The sequence below is a fragment of the Bos grunniens genome, chromosome 19, assembly GCF_055505025.1.
Source record: "Bos grunniens cultivar Pamir isolate PY7600 chromosome 19, Bosgru_T2T1.0, whole genome shotgun sequence".
NCBI classification, from domain to species: domain Eukaryota; kingdom Metazoa; phylum Chordata; class Mammalia; order Artiodactyla; family Bovidae; genus Bos; species Bos grunniens.
In genome coordinates this window covers 16,166,987-16,187,379 of record NC_141183.1, presented here as the reverse complement: position 1 = coordinate 16,187,379, position 20,393 = coordinate 16,166,987, and the positions used below count along the sequence as shown (strand labels likewise).

The following is a 20,393-nucleotide window of genomic DNA, read 5'->3' as shown; positions in this document are numbered from 1 at the left end:
CCTAGCTATTGTAAATAGTGCTGCAATGAACAATGGGATACATGTGTCTCTTTCAATTTTGGTTTCAAAATGGATTAGGATTGGATTAGGATTGCTGGGTCATATTGTGGTTTTATTCCTAGTTTTTAAAGGAATCTCCATACCATCTTCCATAGTGGCTGTATCAATTTACATTCCCACTCCTCTTTTCTTTCTGCCATAAAGATGGTGTCATCTGCAAATCTGAGTTTATTGATATTTCTCCCAGCAGTCTTGATTCCAGCTTGTGCTTCATCCAGGCTGGTATTTTGCATGATGTACTCTGCATATAAGTTGTAGGGTGTAATGTAAATAAATAGGGTGACAATGTAGAGCCTTGATGTACTCCTTTCCCAATTTGGAACCAGTCCGTTGTTCCATGTCCAGTTCTAATTTTGCTTCTTGACCTGCATGCAGGTTTCTCAAGAGGCAGATAAGGTGGTCTGGTATTCCCATCCCTCGAAGAATTTTCCATAGTTTGTTGTGATCCACACAGTCAAAGTCTTTAGTGTAGCCAGTGAAGCAGAAGTAGCTTTTCTGGAATTTCAGTAGCCCAATCCATATTCTGTTCTTGTTGTCAGCTAGCCATTAAGTAATCCTTATTAAAGTATTAACTGATAATTGAAGCATTAACTTAGAAGTACTAACCCACGACCTCTCCCCACAGTTTGTGCTTTTTGAAAGGAGGTGCTTAAAGATGCAAAAATCTTTAAGACACACTGGACTGAAACTGTAATAGTGAAATGATGGGTAGAGAGTTTGTTCTGCTGGAGCGAGGACATCCCCCTCAAATAAAAATGATTATAATGATTAACACTGGAGGAAGTTGAAATCCAGATGAGAAAGTCAAAGAGAAGTGACCTGCCTTAGGACACATGGCAAGTGGCTTAAAAGCAGGGCTTCCCATTCCTGATTCCCTGATGATACCTACTAGTAAGAAAAGCACCTTGGTACATATCAGACCCACATTTTTCTTCCAGTTCAACATCTGTATAAAACAATAGTTTCTACCTCAAAAGATTTCTATGGGGATTTGAGAGACAGGACAAGTGAAACACTTAACATCTTACTTGATATACAGTAAGCACTCAATTGGGCTTCCCCACTGGCTCAGGAGGTAAAGAATCTGCCCGCAATGCGGGAGACACAAAAGACATGGGTTCAATCCCTGGATTGGGAAGATCCCCCAGAGGAGGAAATGGCAATCCACTCCAGTATTCTTGCCTGGGAAATCCCATGGACAAAGACTCGAGGGCTATAGTCCATGGGGTCGCAAAGAGTTGGGTATGACTGAGCACTAGCATGCACTTAAGCACTCAATAATCAGTAGCTTTACTTTTTGAGGCATATTTTAAGATTTTATTTACTGCATATGCATGTCAGCCATACATTTTTGAACATTTGTAAATCTTCAAAAGGTTTGGAGATGTCACTTCATGTCTCAGTTTTAAACTCTTCTACGTTTCAAGTGTTTATGAAAATTAACTTCTGTGGAAAGAATCATGGTGTCTTTGCAAGAGGGCAAGAGTTCCAGAGGTCAGCTTGTAAAAACTTTTATCAAGCAACTCCTGTTACAGTGTTTAATGGGTAAATTTGAGCTTTGTTGTTGTTCAGTCACTAAGTCATGTCCGACTATCTGCAACCGTGAACCGCAACATGTCATGCATCCCTGTCCTTCACTATCTCCCAGAGTTGCTCATGTAAATTACTAATAAGACTAGTTCTAGCCTTAAAGAGCAAAATGCAAAGAACGTGAAATGTTACATTGAGGAATAAGCACAATTCCTGGTTGGGGAAAGGATCCTACTCTTCATTGCTCTTTGCATGGTGTCCCTGACGGATGATAAACAAATGAAGGGAAAAAACCAACTTAAGTAGATAGTAGATTCAAATGACTGAGATATTTGGTGTTTGCAAATAAGTATCAAGAAGTTCTTTAGATTAATTTAAGGGTTCTGCAAAGGGCAACTTCAAGTATAAAATTTCAGAAGTAGACTGTGTATTAGGTTTTAGAAATCACATTTTTTGAGGGAAATATTGAACTCAGTACAAAGAGTAAGCTGTCTAGGGCTGTAGCCTGCTTTCTAAGCCCCTGAGGGTTAGGTGCCTCATGGAGACCTGGCCCAGCTACTTGATCTGGAACAACCCATGCTTTCTTTGTTCACCTAGTATTTCCTCTTCCTAAGAGCGAGTCTAACTAGGTCACTTTGTCACTGTCTAATCAGGAGCTCCCCTGATGGACATAGTGCTTCATGCCAAGTGGTCCTACAAGGAGATGGGCTCCCTCATACGCAATATGGTCATTTTTTACCTTGGTCCTCACTGTGACCCATGGGTTTCTGTTTTTCATTGGCTGAGGCCACCCAGGTGATGTTGCCTTCATTCAATGCATAGAAGGTTGTTTACAGATAGAATCTCTAGGAGGGGCTTTTCTGAGAAGGGGACTGTGGGCACAGTGGTCTTTTAAAGCTTCATGGGTTCTCCTCCAGAACCCTACTGGGATTCATCTGATTAATTAAAAAATATTTGTTGTTGCTCTTCAGTCCCTAAGTCATATCCAACTCTTTGCAACCCCATGGACTGCAGCATGCCAGGCTTCCCTGTCCTTCACCATCTCCTGGAGTTTGCTCAGATTCATGCCCATTGAGTCGGTGATGCCATCCAACCATCTCATCCTCTGTTATCCCCTTCTCCTCCCTTCACTCTTTCCCAGCATCAGGGTCTTTTCAAATGAGTCAGTTCTTTGCATCAGGTGGCCAAAGTATTGGAGTTTCAGCTTCAGCATCAGTCCTTCCAATGAATATTCAGGGTTGATTTCCTTTAGATTTGCCTGGTTTGATTTCTTTGCTGTCCAAGGAACTCGCAAGAGTCTTCTCCAGCTCCACAATTCGAAAGAATCAATTCTTTGATGCTAAGTGTAATTTACAATGTTGTGTTAATTTCAAGTGCACAGCAAAGTGCTTCAGTTATATATATATATATTTTTCAGCTTCTTTTCCATTATAGGTTATTATAAGTTATGGATATAGTTCCCTGTGCTATACAGTAGATCTTTGTTGTTTACCTATTTTACATATAGTAGTGTATAGATGTTATTTCCAAACTTCTAATTTATCTCTCCCCATCTCCCCATTATCCCCTTGGTAACCGTAACTGGCTAGTGGATTATTGAATATGCCATGGACTATTGTGACTTTCTGCATTCATCCCATAGAGATATTTGGCCAGACTGTGGATATGGAATGTTACCATCTCTTGATGTCACTCATTAAAAGCAGTCCTTTATCAATGTCATTAAGATGGCTAGAGAACTTGGTAGGTTGTTTTGAGGTGTATCTTCTGGGCTATGTATGCATTTAAAAAATTTTTTACTTATTATTTATTTATTCGGCCGTGCCGGGTCTTAGTTGCAGCATGCAGTTTCTTTAGTTGTGGTGGGATCTAGTTCCCCAACCAGGGATCGAACTCAGGCCCCTGCAGTGGGAACACTGAGTCTTAGCTACTGGACCATCAGGGAAGACCTGGGGCTAGGTATACATTTTGGTGGAAGTCACTGAAGATCCAGGATTGAGTTCCTTGGGTTCCTAAGATCAGAAATGTCATTTTAGTTAATTCAGGGCTGATCTTTATAGGAACTGTGCTATGTGCTATGCTTAGTTGCTCAGTCGTGTCCGACTCTTTGCAACACCATGGACTGTAGCCCACGAGGCTCCTCTGTCCTTTGGGATTCTGTAGGCAAGAATATTGGAGTGGGTTGCCATGCCTCCTCCAGGGGATCATCCCTACCCAGGGATCAAACCCAGGTCTCCCACATTGCAGGCAGATTCTATACCATCTGAGCCACCAGGGAAGAATTATTGGGATCTAATTCCTAATAATTCTACTCAGTGGAGACTAAATGAACTCCACCTGACTGAGCTGATGTTTTAGCCCAGAGACTAAAGCTGGCAGCTGACCATCCATGGTCACATATCCAGAGTCCTCCCTCTTGGTGGAAAGGCATCCCTGGGAGATCAAATTAAAGACCCGAAGGTGTGTTTGGTGAAGGTTGAATTAGATCAGAGGGAGCTGAGTGTCCTCAGGGATATCTCTAGCAGCTGAGGAGGCCCTGTGGAATAACCTTCCTTCCCTCCAGAGAGGTTTCAGTCTGGATAACTGATTTGAACTGTTCAAAGCTTTGGGAGGTTTTTTACCCCATCTTTGTTTCAGTTAACTGCCTTTTTGCTCAACTTTTCTGAACCATTTCTCTTCCACTTACACCACTAACAGCATGGCTTGGACTTGACAAGTCCTGGGTGGCCTTTGCTGTATGATATGTGGTAAACAGGGCTTTCCTGGTGGCTCAGCAGTGAAGGATCTGCCTGCCAATTCAGGAGGCACGGGTTCGACCCCTGGGTCAAGAAGATCCCCTGGAGAAGGAATTGGCAACCCACTCCAATATTCTTGCCTGGAGAATTCTATGGACAGAGGAGCCTGGCGGGCTATAGTCCGTGGAGTCACAAAAGAGTCAGACACGACTTAGTGACTGAGCAAAAAGACGTAGTAAACACCTCTTCACACCTCGAGATCCACATAGTTACAATGGGAATAGCCCGAGCCTCTGCACTAGCTTGGTGTTACGATTAATGAAACGTCAAGTGCAAAGTTTCTGGTCTTGAACCTGTCACATGATAATTCTTCAACAAATGGTAGCTGTCATGATTATTTGCATAATATAAATTTAATTCTCCTTGCTGAGGATACATCAAGGTACATACATCATGCATGAGTTTATAAAACATCTCTAAAGTAGTTATTTCTTGAAAATGTTCACCTTATGTTGCTAATATCATGGTGGTTAAGTTTAGATTGATTTTTTTTTCTGAATTTCAGAGAGTGACATTTTATGACCTTATACCTAATTGTGAGGGTGTATCCAGTTTGAGACTTGCAGTCGTCCATGAACTATCTGAAATTTAGTAATGCTTATTGGGCTTTCATAGGTCAAATATTTGAGATCTGATTCTCTTGCAGGATAAAGTAGACTCTACTGGACATTGGCAAACTCTACAATTTTAAAATTAAAATTTTTAATTAAAAAAAAGGATGTCCTTTGGGGGAATCCCTTAGAATTTCCCTCATTTCTAATTGCAGTGGGTTTGTTGTACTGTTTTACAAAGAGAGGGCAAACTCATTAAAGTTTGTTGGGATAGTTCTCAAAAGTTCAAACAGGCTTTGATTTCTTTATCCACTTTGGAAGCTTCAGACTTTTCAAAAACCCTTCATTATGGCAATTGATGCAGTTGATATGATTATAAGAACTTTGAGAACAGAAAACATACGGCTTTTCTGAATTTCTGAGAAATTATTGCCAAAGGAAAGAATTTGACTTCTGTCCAGAAAGAATATCTGATTTGTTTGGATTTGGGATAAACTCAAGCCATATATGTTTGGCCAAGAGTTTAATTTGTGGACTGATCACCAAGCTCTAAGCAAGACTCAGGTTTCAGAAAGCTATGACAACATCAGGGATCTCATGTGATTATTAAATATGCTCTGGATAGATGAATATTCAGGCCAAACACAACAACAAAAAATCCTTCTCATCAACAGGGCACTGAGCAACTCCTGGACCTTCAATAAGTCGATGTTACTTGGTGATGTTTTGTTTGGATAGCAGGAGAGGGGGGGAACAGAGCAGCACAGAAGACAGCTCCCTAGAGGAGCAGGGGCAGCAGTGATGTGGGGGAGCGAGCCCCCCTTCTAATCATGTGTTTCCTGATCCTGGCAGTCATGGAGATTTTGCCCTCTGCACTCACAAGGAGGTATCTGGGGATCCCCCAGTGACTGTGCCATGGGCTTCAAGGTGGCTCATGGTAAAGAATCCACCTGTCAATGCAGGAAACATAGGTTCTATCCCTGGGTCAGGAAGCTGCCCTGGAGAAGGAAATGGCAACCCAGTCCAGTATTCTTGCCTGGGAAATCACATGGACAGAGGAGCCTGGCGGGCTAAAGTCCATCAAGTCACAAAAGAGTCGGACATGACTGAGTGGCTAAACAGTACCAACAACAAAGGACCATGCCACACACAGGAGCATTCATCCCTGACGTGGAATCTGCTTCTTCCTTCCTCCGCTGGGTCTTAGTTGTGGCATGTGTGCATGCTGAGTCCCTTCAGTCATGTCCTGCTTTGTGCAACCCTATGGACTGTAGCCCTCAAGACTCCTCTGACCATGGGGTTTCCCAGGCAAGAATACTGAAGTGAGTTGCCATTTCTTTGTCTGCAGGATCTTCCCAATCCAGGAATCAAACCCATGTCTATTACATCTCCTGCATTGGCAGGTGGGTTCCTTACCACTAGCGCCACCTGGGAAGCCCCTTAGTTGTGGCATGTGGGGTCTGTTAATAGTTCCCTGCTGCTACTGCTAAGTCACTTCAGTCGTGTCCGACTCTCTGCAACCCCATAGATGGCAGCCCACTAGGCTCCCCCGTCCCTGGGATTCTCCAGGCAAGAACACTGGAGTGGGTTGCCATTTCCTTCTCCAATGCATGAAAGTGAAAAGTGAAAGTGAAGTCACTCAGTCGTGCCCAACCCTCGGCGACCCCATGGACTGCAGCCTTCCAGGCTCCTCCGTCCATGGGATTTTCCAGGCAAGAGTATTGGAGTGGGGTGCCATTGCCTTCTCCGAATAGTTCCCTGACTAGGGATCAAATCTGGGCCCTCTGCATTGGGAGTCTTAGCCACTGGATCACCAGGGTAGCCCCTGACATGGATATTTCTAATGTCTGCACTTCTCTTAGGAAGCTTTTATTTTTAAAATTTTTGTTTATTTTATTTTTTTGCTATGCTGCAGGGCTTACAGGATCTTTGTTCCCAAACCAGGGATTGAACCCAGGGCCATGCAGTGAAAGCACCAGGTCCTAGCCACTGGACAGCCAGGGAATTCCCAGTACTCTTTATGATTTGCTTTCTGTTGTTCTACCTGGGGCTTCCTTGGTGGCTCAGAAGGTAAAGAATCTGCCTGCAGTGCAGGAGACCCAGGTTTGATCCCTGGGTCGGGAAGATCCCCTGGAGAAGGGAATGGCTACTCACTCCAGGATTCTTGCCTGGAGAATCCCATGGACAAAGGAGCTTGGAGGGCTACAGTCCATGGAGTCACAAAGAGTCGGACACGACTGAGTGACTAAGCCCAGCAGAGCACAAGCATCAGATCAGTGGCTAACTAATTTTTTTCTTTTTAACCCTTTGTGACCCCTCATTGCCTTCACCCCCACTAAGGACTGATGCTCCCCCCTCCAACTTGGGGGAGGCCCTCTCAGGGTGTCACAGGCAGCAGGAACAGCTTCATGGCCTAGATAGGTGCTAGGTGGGGACAACAAGGGGGAGGAAGAGACACTTAGAGTCAAGATGGGGGACTGCTGCTGGTGTTCAAAGCTGTGCATTCCAAACCAGTGAATCTAGAACATTCTGTCGACTCACTTAACAAATCTTTGACTGATAGGTGTCAGGGACAATGTATGTGTAGACAAATCAATAAATACATGCTATTAGCACCAGGAGAGGAATAGGGTACAGTGACAGAGGATATTGTGGTGGTGAAGGGGAGAGCAGGAACCTATTGAGACAAAGTAGTCAAAGATGGTCTCTGCGGGTGAGATCCGAAGGATGAAGAGGAGCCAGCTCTCGGCGGGCGGAGAAGGGGCGCAGGTGAGACAAACAACGTTGGGAGAGTCTTGGGGTAAAAGAGAGCTCATGGGATTCAAGGATCTGAGAGGAATCCAGCATGACCGGAAAACTGTTGTGAGGGAAGACTGGCGAGGTTGCAAGATTTGGTGGTAGATTTTATTCCAAGTACAATGGAAAGCCATGGGTGGGAACTTTCTGGTGGTGCAGTGGTTAAGACTCTGTGCTGTCAGTACAGGGGGCCTGGGTTTGATCCTTGGTCAGGGAACTAGATCCCACATGCTGCAACTAAGACCCAGAGCAGCCAAAAAACAGAAAGCCATGGGTGGTTTTAAAGCATGTTGTGTGTGCATGTGTGTGTGTGTATGTGTGTGGACGTGTCATATCACATGGAGACCTGTGAGGAGGTTCCTCACCAGAACTGGGAGATGGGACCACTTGATCCCTCTTCCAGCCATTAAGGAAACTTCAAAATGTCATTCAAGTACGTTCCTGGCGAGTGGCACTAAGATAAGATGATTAGAGACGAATAATCAAAGCCCTTTCTCCTACTTCCAGGACATTGACAAGACCAGAGGTCCCATATTGCGTAGCATATCTGGTTTGTAACTTGCAGCCTCTCATTCCAGTGTGCTTCATTGCACTGTCCCAGTGACGCCTTTCTGTCCCACACTGAGGCCCGCTCCTTTTCCTCCCTGTCTCTTTTTTCCTGTCTTGCTGTCCTCCTCCTCTCATTCCTCAGCACCCCTCTGCCCTCCTTGTCCCATTCACCCCCGCCACTTCTCCCCCTGCCGTTCTCATTAAGAGTAACTTGCCAAACCGCAGCTCTTAGATTCCTATCTTCTCCCAAACATTTCTTGGCTGGTCATCTCAGTCCCTGGTTCTCGCCTCTCTTTCCAGGCTGGAGCCTTCTCTGGTTCCCCGTCACCTCTCCCCTCTCTCAGTCAGCCCAACCCTGAGGTCACTCAGTTTTAAACACGTCAACAGGAGGAAGCGCTCTTGCTCTCACCCTGTAAAAAGAATATGTGAAGAGCTGAACCGTGGTGACATCAGTCCACGGGCACCAAGACCACGGAAGGCAGTTCTTGAAAACCAGACGGGACAGAAGGTATCACTGGGCGGGCTCCCTTCTTGGCTCACGGCACCCTCTGAGTCAGGATAATGAGAGAACATTCTTGAAACATGACTTAACCACGCTCAGTCCTCACACAAATTCCTGGTTGTGTGTGGAATACGCTCCACCAGCAAGCCTGAGCACAGACATGTGGGGCGGGCTTGTCAGCACGCTTCTCAGAGCTGCTACCTTTACAAAGCCACCTCCGAGCCAGTTAGTATGTGTTCAATTGTTAAAACTTAAAAAAAAAAAAAAAAAGCCAGAGACACAGTGGGGTTTTTTATGGATGCATTTTCAGAGTTTTGTATTGTGGTAACGGGTTTCTGTCTTAGGGGCTGGGAAGAGGGGTGCCCTTGACATCACAAATTAGCAGGAAGACATTATGGGAAAGTCTTTCAGAGATAGAAAAAAAAAAGAAAACAAGATATTGTCCATTTCCAAAATCAAGCAGAGGGAGAGAGAATCCCAACTGGGGTCAGTTTGTCCTTTAATTCACTTATACCTGGAGTGTGTGTGTGTGTGTGTGTTTAACACAGGCGGCTTATCTGAGTGGATTTTAAGAAATTAATTTAACTGAAAAATAACTAAATTACAAAGGGAGGAAAAAGCGTTTGGTTGGCATCGTACGAGGTCAGAGGCCGTTGCTAATGCAATATTTCATCAATTGGCTCATTGCTATTCTTGCATTGATGTGATTTCATTTCTCAAATAGCTCTTATCGTGGCAGGCTTGCATTTAGGATACATTGTACAGATGCCTTATAATCATTTCAGTGTGTTTACTTAAAATTTTAAAAGCAATTAAACAATTTAAAATATATTCATGTATGTGTTTGTGTGTGTTTGTGTGTACACACATCCACAGAGAGATTTTATAAATGTTCAGACTAGGGTTCTAAGTGAACACTGGGGCAAGTGTTACATTTATACACTGTAGGGCCCTTCATGCATTTCAAAGAGCTTCATGCAGGCGAATGTTAAGCTTGTTTCATACCCATTGAATCTACCATTATCTTCCTTAATACACTGAAGAAGCCAGAGAACAAAGAGTCTCCCTGTGTCCCTTATCCAAGGCCACACAACGGTTACTGGAACCGTGAGCTTCCTGAGTGCCAGTCACTTGCTTGCTGCACATCACAAATGCTGGAAAATGGTGATGAGTCAGTTTGTTAAAAAGTATAATAATCTACTGGGGAAGGGATAAGAGAGGGGAGGGTTTTGAGATACTCTGCTTTTTATTTTGATATAAAAGATACTCTGCTTTTTATTTATTTTGATGCAAAACAAATTATAATAATGGTTTTTCCTCATTAAAAAAAACAAACAACCTACAGAGATTGGGTGTGAAACAGTAACTTGCGTCCATGGGAAAGGGCCAAGCAACCTTCTGGCAGCATCTGAATAGATACGTGTATATCTAGGTGGTGGTATCTTCATGCCCTGACCTGTCCCACGCCTCTGCCCCTTCATCTTTGTTGAAGAATGTTGTGTTCAGAGTTGAGAAAAACAGTTTGATGCAGGGTTTTGGAACCCAGTTCCACCAGCAGGATGATAGACCCTCCTGGGATCCTCCCACCTCAGGAGGCAGGGAAGTACAGTCATGTATTCATTCATCAAACGCTTATTAAGCACTTAAGTGCCAAGTCCTGGGGACATAGAGGAATGAGATGCAGTCTTTGTGCTTGTGGGGGAGGAAGGAAGGTAAACAAGGATGGAGCAAACCCTACAATAGAGGAGGGTGTGGGCCTGGGAGACCCGGACGGGGAGATGGAAAGAGGGAAGGTTCTCACGGTGAGGAATGAAGTGCCTCCAAGCCGCTCTGGAGGCCCCACTCAGCACTGCCTGCTGGCGCGTCAGTTCCCCTCGGATGGAAGCATTTCTCACAGTGCCAGGCGCTGGCTCCATCTGAGCCAGATGACGTTGGCCGTCAGCTCTCCCCGCCTTCCGTCTCTGTCTGTTTCCTCCCTCCCCCACTTTCTTTTTGCTCCCAGTCTTATCAAATTCTATTCAGGGCAGCCACACATGGCCCATCATTTACAGAATCAAACCGATCTGAAAAGTATTCACATTAAGGTATGAATGACTAATATGGGGGACACCTGGGAACACCTGCATTTACCGGCTTCAAAGCCTTAAGCTTTGGCTGGCTGTGGAAAAACCATTTTCCTTAGCATGCTGGAGTGCTACAGGCACCTCTGAATTCACATGGTCTGGATAGTTGCCGACTCTTTCTGCACTTAGAGCTGGCCTTGTTTCCATTCAGTCTTATGTTTTTCCCTCCCGGCCCTCTATTGTGGCTGCATGATAAGGCAAGGGTGGGGGCCCGATTACTACTAATCTGAGACGTTTTGGCTGGAAATCCCACAAGGCTGCAGAAACAACGGCTTTGAAACGTTTGAGACACCAGTGATGGAAAACAAAGTGGCTATAAGTAGGACCTTCAGATGCTGCCCCCTCCAAATGCACTCACTCATTTAGTTCATTCTTCTTTCTTTCTTTTTAAAATTATTTTATTTGGCCGTGCTGGGTCTTGGTTGCGGCACTTAGAACCTCTTAGTTGCAGAGTGTGGGATCTAGTTCCCTGACCAGGGCTGGAACCCAGGCCCCCTCAGGGGGAGCGTAGAATCTAGTCACTGGACCACCAGGGAAGTCCCTAGTTCATTCTTTATCATTTGCATTTTTCCAGCTTCAGGACAGAACCGGCATTAAGTGAATGCATGAATGAGGAAAACATTGTGGGCTAGTAAATATAGTGAAATTATATTCCTAATGTTGGGTGGGAGGAAGGAGGATGTGACCTCCTCTACATCATTCTCCCTCGAAGTTTTCCACTAGGATTCTCCCAAGGGCCCTACTTGACTGTATAACAGTGTCCTATTGCCATAGAGGCCTGCTTTTGATTTTGTGCATCCTCATCCAGATGAAGTTGTGTAGTTTCAGTCAATTCTATTAAAAATTGTCCCTTTGTCAGCTCTGTACTCTGTGACAACCTAGAGGGGTGGGAGGGGCAGGGGGTGAGAGGGAGGCTCAGGAAGGGAGGGGGTGTATGTCTACTTAAAGCTGATTCATATTGTTGTACAGTAGAAACCAACAACATTATAAAGCAATTATCCTCCAATTAAAAAAAAAAATCAACTCCTTGTAGGGGCCTGGGCAGTAAAGACTAGGCATCAAATGTCTTTTCAAACTCTAACTTAGTTCATTCTGAGGAGCTGACTTCTTTTCAACACTATAAACTTCAACAGAAGTTTCAGAAAGTAGACATGTCTCATTGGAACGATCTAATAGCAACGAAATGGGAGAAAGCCTAAGGAATTTAAAATTCTCTAGTAACCATATTTGGAAAGGTAAAAGCAAACTGGGAAATTTAATTTTAATAATATACATTTAAGAATATATATACATATGTATATATAAAACTTGCCATGCCCTACGGCACGTGGGATATCACTTCCCCCACCAGGAACTGAGCCCATACTCCCTGCAAGGGAAGCTTGGAATCTTAACCACTGGACCGCCAGGGAAGTCCCTACTAATATATATTTTTAAACTCACTATATTAAAATATTATTTCCACATGGGATTAACATAAAAATTATTAATGAGATATTTTACTTTTTAGGTGCTAAAGTTACATCATATGTTTTTCAACTCCAGGGCATCTCCACTGGGACTCATCACATCCTAGGTATTTGTGCATCGGGTGTGGCTGGCAGTTACCTTTTAAATACTGTGACACGCTTAGTATCTTTTTGTTTGTTTTACTGAATACTGTTGATTTACAGTGTTGCATTACTTTCTGGTGTATAGCAAAGTAATTCAGATCTATAGCTCCCTATCCATCTGTATATTTTTCAGATTCTTTTCCATTATAGGTTATTACAAGATACTGAATAAAGTTCCCTATGCTATACAGCATCCTTATTGGTTATCTATTTTATATATAGTAGTGTATATCTGTTAATCTCAGATTCCTAATTTATCTCTTCCCACCACCCTCCCACCCCGATTTCCCCATTGGTAACCATAAATTTGTTTTCTATGTCTGTGAGACTGTTTCTGTTTTGGAAATAAGTTCATTTGTATCACTTTTTATGTTGCACATGTGACATCATATGACATTTGTCTTTGACTTCACGATGATAATCTGTAAGTTCATTCATGTTGCTGCAAATGACAATATTTCATTCTTTTTATGGCTAAGTAATATTCCATCATATATATGTACCACATCTTCTTATCCATTCATCTGCTGATGGACATTTAGCTTGCTTCTATGCCTTAGCACTATGTAAATAGGGCTGCAATGAATATTGTGGTGCATGTATCATTTTGAATTAAAATTTTCATCTTTTCTGGATATATGCCCAGGTGTGGGATTGCTGGATCATATTAGTAGTTTTATTTTTAGTTTTTTAAGGAACCTCCATACTGTTCTCTATAGTGGTTAAATCTTGGTATCTTTAAATGGCAGCAATTTAGATACTTTCCCCAGGGTAAAAATACTTACAATGTGAGAATCAGTGGGCCTTGAACAAGTGATGCCTGAATATGGTTGTGGAAAGTTAATTTAAGGTAGTGGGTGTCAGAACTGGGGCTCTAGTCTGGGCCTCTTTTAGTGACTTATTGAAAAAAAATATTTTAAAAGTGTGAAATGTATAGCCTTTACAAGCAATCTGAAATAAAGGAGAAATTAACAGAGCAAATGGCTATTCTCCTGGCATCCACTCCTGAAGTGAAGTGTTAGTTGCTCAGTCATGCCCGACTCTTGGCAACCTCATGGACTGCAGCCACCAGTCTCCTCTGTCCATGGGATTTTCCAGGCAAGAACACTGGAGTGGGTGGCCATTCCCTTCTCCAGGGGATCTTCCTGACTCAGGGATCAAACCCTGGTCTCCTGCACTGCAGCCAGATTCTTTACCTACTGAGCTATGAGGGAAGCCCTGAGACCACAAAATTGGAGAAGGAACCTTGGAGATCATATTGATTCACATCTCTCCTTGGAAACAATGTTGCACTGCTTCCCTGTCTGTACCTCAGAATCACAAAGGGAAATGTTGGGAAAATACTGATTCCTGGACCTCCAGCTCAGAGAATCAGATTCAGGTGGTCGGGGGTCAGGTGTAGGGCATCAGTAGGCTTTAAAATCCTCCCAAGTGATTCTAATGTATGGCCTGGCCTCTGAGTGCAGAAACATCCCCTTCATTTTATAGGTGAAGAAACAGAGCTAATGATTAAGCAACTCACCTCAAGTCCCACAGGTTGTTAGGGGCAGAGTAGGGTCCAGAACTCAGGAATTCTCCTCTTGCTTATCTCATACCCAGCGAAACACTTCAGTAATACCTCCATCACACATCTTTTCCCTGCTTGGTCTCAGAATTTCTCACTCTGAATTAAGATACATTACCCAGATCAACCTAGATTAGACAGAAACTTTTAGTAAAGACTCTGAGCTCTTATTTCCCAGAAAATCTCTAAATCAATGATGACTTTAAAGTGATTCTCATCTGGGTTGTTGTTGCTCAGTCGATCAATTGTGTCCGACTGTTCTGTGACCCCATGGACTGTAGCCCACCAGGCTCCTCTATCCATGGAATTTTCTAGGCAAGAATACTGGAGTGGGCTGCCATTTCCTTCTCCAGGGGATCTTTCCAACCCAGGGATTGAACCCAAATCTCCTGCATTGGCAGGCAGATTCTTTACCACTGAGCCACCAGGGAAGCCCTCTCATCTGGGGCAGTGGCCCTAAATGCCTCTCATTTTAGGCTCAGTCATGATCTGGAAACTATATACTGAATATTGGGTTTTATTGGAAAGGATAGGGAAGAACCCTGAAGAAGCTAACACCTGAATCTGATTCAGCTCATCCTCATTGACTCACAGCTAGAGCTAGTGGTTCATCCAGAGGGTCTTCATAGTCAGAATACCAAGCAGGAAGTGTGCATGCGCAAAGTGGGCTTGGGGGAGGGGTTGGAGGGACGCTTGAGCTGGGGCAGGGGCTGGGGGGAATGCTTGAGCCCCTGGGTGGAGAACAGCCAAGGCCTGTCTCCTGTCCCCCTGCACCCAGGGCACAGCGACGGGGGTCCTGTGTTGCCAGAACTGCTGCTGGTCCGGTTACTCCAGAAGACAGAAATGTAGGTCTGTGTTTGTTTCTGTTCTAGTGAAATACCCTGATTTATGAATGCTGGCAAACAATCCAATTTTTAGAAAAACGCAGGGTCAAGTAAAGCCCACTCATGAGGTTTCTTCTACCTAGAAGTGTTCCACGTGCAAACTTTTAGTTAAAGCTAAGACTTCTTCATGCTCAATATTGAGTTGTATGGGTTTTCAAAATGGTGATCTCCTGGCTTCGTGTTTGCTTTTTGCCCTGACTCTGTGAAGCTGATGAAAGCAGGCGGCAGTACCAGAGGGGAAAAATGGGAGAGAAGTCATATTGTTACTGAAAGTGGGGTCCGGCTGCTCACCGCCCTGAAGTCAAGATAGAGACCAGGCTGGTGGAAAAGAAAGGTTGCTTTATTTCTGAGGCTGGCAAGGGGTGGGGGAGCAAGATGGGCAGTGGTGGTGACTCCTGTAGGCAGAGGGAGGGGGCTATACATGGAAACAGCACTGGGTCAGCTCTGACAGTTATCTTGAAATTGGTCATGCAGTGGTCTGATGAGCGTCATCTTGATTGTTTTAAGTACAGTTAGTCTTCAGTTCCCGGAGAAGGCAATGACACCCCACTCCAGTACTCTTGCCTGGAAAATCCCATGGATGGAGGAGCCTGGAAGGCTGCAGTCCATGGGGTCACTGAGGGTCGGGCACGACTGAGTGACTTCACTTTCACTTTTCACTTTCATGCGTTGGAGAAGGAAATGGCAACCCACTCCAGTGTTCTTGCCTGGAGAATCCCAGGGTTGGGGGAGCCTGGTGGGCTTCCGTCTATGGGGTCGCACAGAGTCGGACACGACTGAAGCGACTTAGCAGCAGCAGCAGCAGTCTTCAGTTCCAGGGATGTTTTGTTCCATTTCCTTGAGGCCAGTTCTGGGAATGTTGGCAGCATCTGTCATGGCTACAGTCTGGTCATCATGTAGTTAACTTCTTCTACCTGGTTGGGGTTTTGGTATTTATAATACGGCTCAAAGGATGAGGCTCAGAATATTATCCGTAGCCCTTGAGGAGGAACTAAAGGTACCTGACTTTGCTTAATGACTAAGCTATTATTTTGTCCTCTTTGACTGCTTTCGTTTGCTTCTGTATTTTCTGATATCTCTGATTAAACTTATTCTCTGGCTAAAGTTTTTCTGGCTTCCCTTGGCTCAGCAGTAGAGAATCCTCCTACCAATGCAGGAGATTTGGGTTCAATCCCTGGGTTGGGAAGATCCCCTGGAGAAGGAAATGACAACCCACTCCAGTATTCTTGCCTAGAGAATTCCATGGATAGAGGAGCCTGGTGGGCTACAGTCCATGGGGTCTCAGAGAGTTGGATATGACTGAGCACACATCCACTGTATATATATCAACGCTACTCTCTCAATTCATCCCACCTTCTCCTTTCTACTTACCCTCACCCCAGGTCCACAAGTCTGTTTCTGAGTTTCTTTTAAAATTTTACTCATTTTCTCACTGTCCACATTATTTTTTGGCATTTGGCACCTGTGACAGGTCATGCATTTTCAGTATAAAATTGAAAGTGAAGATCATTACAGTGCCTCAGTTCTGGCACTGTTTATTTTTAACTTCTTTTTTTAACATATAACAAATCAAACTATTATTAGCATTGCCATGGATAGGCTAGTTGTTCTATATAGGGTTATATAAGCAAAAAATGTTTTCATTTACTGTGAAATGAAATGGAAATTTCCCTTGAAGTAAGTCCTGGGGCACCTCTTTTTTTAATATATAATCTTTTTTTTTTTTAATCTGATTTTATTTATTTTTTAACTGAAGGATAATTGCTTTACAGAATTTTGTTTTCTGCCAAATATCAACATGAATCAGAAATAGGTATATATGTGTCCCCTACCTCTTGAACCTCCCTCCTCATCCCACCTGTTCAGGTTATTACGGAGCCCCTGTTTGAGTTCCCCGAGACAAACAGCAAATTCTGGGGCAACCTCTTAGCCAATGAAATGATAATCCAAATAAAAATTAGAATTACTCTTACCCACATTCTTTATTTCAAGAAAAAAGCAGCCTGGCTAAGTCATCAGTGTGACTTCGAGAGCCCTTGATTTCAAATAATCTAAGGTATTAATAAACGTAAAGCCTTTTTCGTTAACAATGTAAGAATTGATGCTAAATTACCCTTTCATCCAAAGTACATTGTAAAAATAAGTGTAAGTTGTTTGTGAGGCACGTTGGAGATGAACATAAAATATGCATGGCATTTGTGTCTTGGCTATTCTCCCTACACATAACCTTGAATTTCACCATGATTTTTTTTTTTAATGTAAAAGGCTTAAAATTAGAATCTGTACTTGTGAGTACCTGTTTCAAGTATATGTCTGTGAACAGTTTCCCCTGTCCTCAGATAAACAGAGATGGGTAACTAACTGTTTCTGACAAAAGCTGTAGGGAACAAGATTAAACAAGAATTAGAGCGATTATATTTTCTTATCTAAAACCTTCAAGTCTTTGGAAAACTGCTTGGTTTCTATTTTAAGTCACGCTGCCCACATATCTTAACAACAGAATTTTTGCATAGTTTTGCTCTTCCTCTTTTTCTCTCTGTTTGGGTGTATTTATTATTTCATATGTGATGATGCAAAGCTCATTAAAAGGTCCATTTATATTCTTGTTATCTGCATGGGGATCTAGCCATTTCTGTCTTACTGTTTATAGAACCCACACTGTAATATTCAGATTTGCTGGCAATGGGCCCTTTCTAGCACCGTATACATTCCATTCCCCTCTGTGACTCTATTTATGGGAGCTCCTGTGATTTATCCAAGACTAATAAAGACAGTGTAAAATGATGGTCTGTGGGTTTATCCATCCATGGAATTTTAGCACTTTCAGAAGGAGGTTTGTCTTATATTCTTTTTCCCCCCAATTTAATTAAAACAACAACCAAAAAAAAGCATCCGTCCAAGTGAGTGACAGTTGGCAGATCCACATTATTCAGCTGGAGGGACTCCAGCGTTTCTGATGCTTGGAGATGGACAAGTAATTACCTCCTGTCTGTGACTATTTTCTACCAGGCTAAGCCCAATGTTTATTGTAAACTATCTGCCATTAAAAGCTGTAATAGCAAGCCTTATGTTCCCACACCATAAATTTGACTGCACTGTTTTTTTATTTACCTTCGTGTTTTATTACATTCTTTGAAATGTTTCATTCTAAAGAAAGATAACAGAAGAATGAAAATTGAACAAATTCCAAGTTCACACTTGAAAAAGAGATATGCTTAGCATACATGTATATATATGCATATTTTTGCCTATGCCTGGACAGCCCTGATGGCCACTTTCTGGATATTGGCAGCTTCCATGTAACTATTAGATGGCAGTTGCTATTAGTCCATCATTTCTTCAATGGTCCAGAAAACAGCCTAAAAATTAAAGTTTAACCAGACCATATAGGCCCAGGGCATCAGCTCCCAAACTTTTTATTCTCAGGACCCCCTTTATACTCCTAAACTGTTTTTGAAGACCCCAATGAGGTTTTGTTTGTATGGATTACATCTATCAATGTTTATTGTATAAGAAATGTGAACAGAGACCATTTAAACATATTTTTAAATAAGGATATGTATTTGTTTTAAAATAACTTAAAAATCTGTTACATGTAATATTAATGACATTTCAAAAGAAAAATTCTATTTTCTTTAAAAAATATATATAGTGCAAAGAGAGGGATTGTTTTTAGATTTTGTGTGATTTAATAGAAAAAAAGACTCATATCTGCTAGTTCATTCAACTCGTTGTGATATTAATATGTTGCTTTGGTTAAAGTATGTGAAAAAAATCTGGCCCTACTCATATAGGTAGTTGGAAAAGAGTATTTTAACAGCCTTTTCAAACAATCGTGAATATTCTTCTTTGACTACCAAACCCAGATTCCACAGGTTGTAGCTTCTTAAAGGTTAGTTGCAATGAGGAATTGGAAATCCTATGAGTGGACGTTTATCTTTTAAAAAACTAACAGACTTTTAGAGCAGTTTTAGCTTTACAAAAAATTGAGCAAGGTGTACAGAGTTTCCATAAACTTTCCCCCTCTCAGTTTCTTCTATTATTTATATCTTACATTAGTGTGGTATGTTTGTTAAAATTGATGAACCGGGGGACTTCCCTGGGTGTCCAGTGGTTAAGACTTCACCTTCCAACATAGGGGTGTGATCCCTGATCGGGGAGCAAGGCTCCTACATGTCTCAAGTCTAAAAAACCAAAACATAAAACAGAAGCAATATTGAAACAAATTCAGTAAAGCCTTTAATAATAGTCCACATACTTTGGCCACCTGATGTGAAGGACCAACTCATTGGAAAAGATCCTGATGCAAAAGATTGAGGGCAGAAGGAGAAGGGTGACAGAGGGATGAGATGGTTGGATGGTATTGCCAATTCAATGGACATGAGTTTGAGCAAACTCTGGGAGATAGTGAAGGACAGGGAAGCCTGGTGTGCTACAGTCTATGGAGTCACAAAGAGCTGGACATGATTTAACCACTGAAAAACAACATAAAAAATTGATGAGCCAATATTGGTACGTTATAATTAGCTAAAGTCCATGGCGTACAACAGAGTTCACTCTCTGTGGCACATAGTTCTATGGGTTCTGATAAATGCATGTCATGTGCCCACCATGACAGTGTCATACAAAATAGTTTCACTGACCTAAAAACCATGTTCTCTACCTACTTACCCCTTGTCTTCTTCCCCCAGACTCTGGTAACCATTGATCTATTTATGACCTCTATATTATCACCTTTTCCAGAATATCTTACAGTTGGAGTCATACCATATATACCCCTTTCCGACTGCCTTCTTTCACTAAAGCAATATGAGCTCACAGGCGGCTGTGATGACCTGCATGCTAAGTGCGCCCGAGAGGAGCTACCCCACGTCCCAGGTCAGGGGCAGAAGCTGGGAGGACCCCATGCCCGAAGGGTAGCGGCCAAGAGGAGTTACCCCACGCCTGAAGCCAGGGGTGGTGGCTGGGAGGACCAACCCCACATTCAAGGAGCCGTGGCTGCGCAGGCGCAGGAGGGCCTAGAGGAACTATCCCACGTTGAAGGTCAGGAAGGGGGGCGGTGAGGAGATACCCCTCGTCCAAGGGAAGGAGCAGCGGCTGCGCTTTGCTGGAGCAGCCGTGAAGAGATACCCCACGCCCAAGGTAAGAGAAACCCAAGTAAGACGGTAGATGCTGCAAGAGGGCATCAGAGGGCAGACACACTGAAACTATACTCACAGAAAACTAGTCAATCTAATCACACTAGGACCACAGCCTTGTCTAACTCAATGAAACTAAGCCATGCCCATGGGGCAACCCAAGATGGGCAGGTCATGGTGGAGAGATCTGACAGAATGTGGTCCACTGGAGAAGAGAATGGCAAACCACTTCAGTATTCTTGCCTTGAGAACCCCATGAACAGTATGAAAAGCCAAAATGATAGGATA

The 20,393-nt window shown here is 43.1% G+C and overlaps 1 long non-coding RNA gene across 18 annotated transcripts in view; it reads left to right on the top strand.

Annotated features, from left to right (window-relative positions):
- The first annotated feature begins 14,700 nt into the window (after positions 1-14,700).
- The window catches only part of LOC147351385 (uncharacterized), a 58,694-nt gene continuing 53,001 nt past the window's right edge, over positions 14,701-20,393 (top strand). For 13 of the 18 annotated variants that reach the window (XR_015147467.1, XR_015147470.1, XR_015147465.1 and 10 more), the window contains exon 1: positions 14,701-14,932. This is a non-coding gene — a long non-coding RNA (uncharacterized LOC147351385). The remainder of the gene's footprint in view (positions 14,933-20,393) is intronic. The other 5 variants (XR_015147471.1, XR_015147474.1, XR_015147466.1 and 2 more) reach the window with 1 other exon arrangement.